The following is a 3,108-nucleotide window of genomic DNA, read 5'->3' as shown; positions in this document are numbered from 1 at the left end:
TAGAGTTGGTATCACAATACTGTCATGTAGTAACTTTTTTACTTCCATGCTCACTTCCCTGTTTCTTATCACTGCTTTCAAGGAACCAGCAACCTTTCTTCCCTGCTGTACCCTTTCAAGCACTTCACCTCCAAACCTCCATCCTTACTCATCACACTACCCAAATACTTAAACGTACTCACATTTTCCAATTCCTCACCATCCAACCTCGCTATACATTCACTGACTTCACTCTCTCTCAAGACCATCACTGTACTCTTCCCTACATTCACCTTTAGGTTCCGTTTCTTACACACACTCTCAAACTCATCCACCAAGCCTTGCAGCTCCCCTTCATCTTCACTCAACAACACAGTATCATCTGCAAACAACAGTACAGGGAGTTTCCAAACACTATCCTCTCTCACCAGGGCCACTCCAACATCCACTACCCTACCTTGTACTCTTTTATTACCCCATCCATGTACAGATTGAACAACCATGGAGACATGACACATCCCTGTTTCAAACCAACTTTCAAAGAGAAAAATTCACTTAGTTCACCATCCACACGCACTGCAACCTTAGCACCATCATACATACTCTTCACAGCATTCAACAACTTCCCATCTACTCCATATATTCTTAACACTTTCCACAACCCTTGTCTATCCACCCTGTCATATGCTTTCTCCAAATCCATGAAAGCCGCATACAACTTCTTTTCCTTCTCTAGAAACTTTTCCACTAAAGATCTAAGAATGAATATCTGATCTACACAACCTCTTCCCTTCCTAAAGCCTCCCTGTTCTTCTCCAACTAATTTCTCTGTTCTTTCTCTAACTCTGTCTATAAGTATCCTACCATACACTTTTCCTATTATACTAAGAAGACAAATGCCCCTATGATTACCACACACTTCTTTTTCCCCTTTTCCTTTGTACAAGGGAATAATTATACCTGACTTCCAATCCTCCGGGACTCTACCTTCCTCCCAGGCCAATCTGCACATCTTCCACATCCATTCTACTACTATCTCTCCCCCATGCTTCAGCATCTCACCACACACTCCATCAATTCCTGGGGCTTTCCCCCGATTTAACTTTCTTCATTGCTTCCACAACCTCTATCCTACTGATTTCTACCTGTCTTCTCACCTCCCTCCTTCTCCCAGCCATTCCCCAGCCACTTATACTGCATTACTTCCATCCTCTACGTTCAACAATTCCTTAAAGTGTTCTCTCCATCTGCTCACTTTTTCTCCCTTCTCCACTAGTAATCTACCATGTTTATCTTTCACTCCCCTGCTAACTTCACTTCCACCCTGTCTTACTCTTTTCACTTCTCTCCAGAACATTTTCTTACAGTCCCTCCACTTTACACTCAAATTCCTTCCAAATTCCTGATCCACTCTCTTCTTACTCTCTCTTACTAATCTTTTCACCTCTTTCTTTCCACATATAACACTCTCTTCTGCCTCTCAACTTCTTCCACGCCCCTATTTCTCATCCATTCATTGTATGCTTTCTTCTTTTGTGCCACAGCCTGTTTCACCTCTTCAGTCCACCACGCTGTTCCTTGCACCCCCCTCCGTCTTCTCTTCCTTCCACACACCACATCACATGCTGCACATATTTCTTCTGTAAATATCTTACACACACCTTCCACGTCTCCCATCTGCTCCAATTCATATTTGCCCAATCGTTCCTCCACTTCTCTCTTATACTCTGCCTTTTTCTCATCCTCTTGTAACCTTTCCACTCTCCTTTCAACTACTCCTTCCTCTCGTCTTTCCCTTCTTCTATTCCTCCATCTTACTTGCATCCTAATTCTGGCCACCACCAAGTAGTGGTCAGAAAGGCCACTCCCCCAACCTCTATAAACTCTTGCATCCAATATACATCTTCGCATCCTTTCATCCACACACACATAATCAATCATTGCCTTCCTTTCATTCAGTTCACCACCCACCCTTCTCATCACTCGCCATGTATACCTGTGGATCATTTTATGCCTGAAGAGGGTATTGGCTATTACCAACCCCCTCCCAGCACAGATGTCCACTAACGCACTCCCATTCTCATCTATCTCAGCAGGCACACCCCACTCACCAACTATTCCATCCACCTTCACATTACCAACTTTACCATTCATATCACCGATCAAAAACACTCCACCCCGTGCTGCGCAAAAAATGAAGAAAGATTTTTTGTTTTTAGTATTTGTTATAAACCTGAAGATAAACATCCAGGGCATCATCTGGAAAAAAAAAAAAAACTCTCTCTCTCCGTCTTAGTGTAGGGCCATGCCTAAGTTTATGTAGGGGAGTAGTGAAAGAAAAAAAAAAAAAAAAAAAAAAAAAAAAAAAAAATTTGTTTATTATGAAATTGAAGATAAACATCCAGGGCATCATCTGGTGAAATGAAAAAACTCTCCGTCTTTGCGTAGTGCCATGCGTAACTTTGCGTAGGGGTGGAGTAGTTAGTGGTGATGGACAGCCAGCACAGCCTGAGCTGTGGCTCGCAGCATGATGCTACCCATCCTGAGCTGTGGCTCACAATCCACAGGTTAATAAAATGAAAACTCCAGCTGCTTCTTTTGAATTCAAAACTGTATTTAACATGACTGGCACCCCTAACATTGCATAACAAGATTTCTTTGATAATTTGAGAAATTTTCATTATCATCAATATTATCATCCTCACCATCCTGCCTCTAGATATTTCTGGTGCAATATGTAGCAGGTTCCCCAGGGCTCTCTCCTTGCCATGCAGAGCTATATGGTCCATTGTTCCTAGCTCAGGGGATTCACCCTGCCTGTAGACAGTGGGAGAAATGACTAACTGCCATCCCAGTGTAAAAAGCCATGCACTCATTCAAGAAACCACCTAAGTCCACAGAATCTTGACTCTGCCTCACCTTTCTACACATAAGCTCTCACTAAACAAGTTTCAGTCCAGTGACAAATGGAAAGGCCATCTCTGAACATATAAATGACTGTAATCATGCATGAAGGCAGTCGTGTAAGAGAAAACAGCAATCATAAATCAGTTAGTGAGGCTTCATACAGGATCATAATCATATACAGTAAAACATTGATATAACGGACTTCACTATACTGGAATTTGC

Source organism: Coenobita brevimanus, chromosome 17, assembly GCF_032717465.1.
Source record: "Coenobita brevimanus isolate Jiangsu-jjx chromosome 17, ASM3271746v2, whole genome shotgun sequence".
Lineage (NCBI taxonomy): Eukaryota > Metazoa > Arthropoda > Malacostraca > Decapoda > Coenobitidae > Coenobita > Coenobita brevimanus.
Note: the sequence above shows the minus strand (reverse complement) of the source record.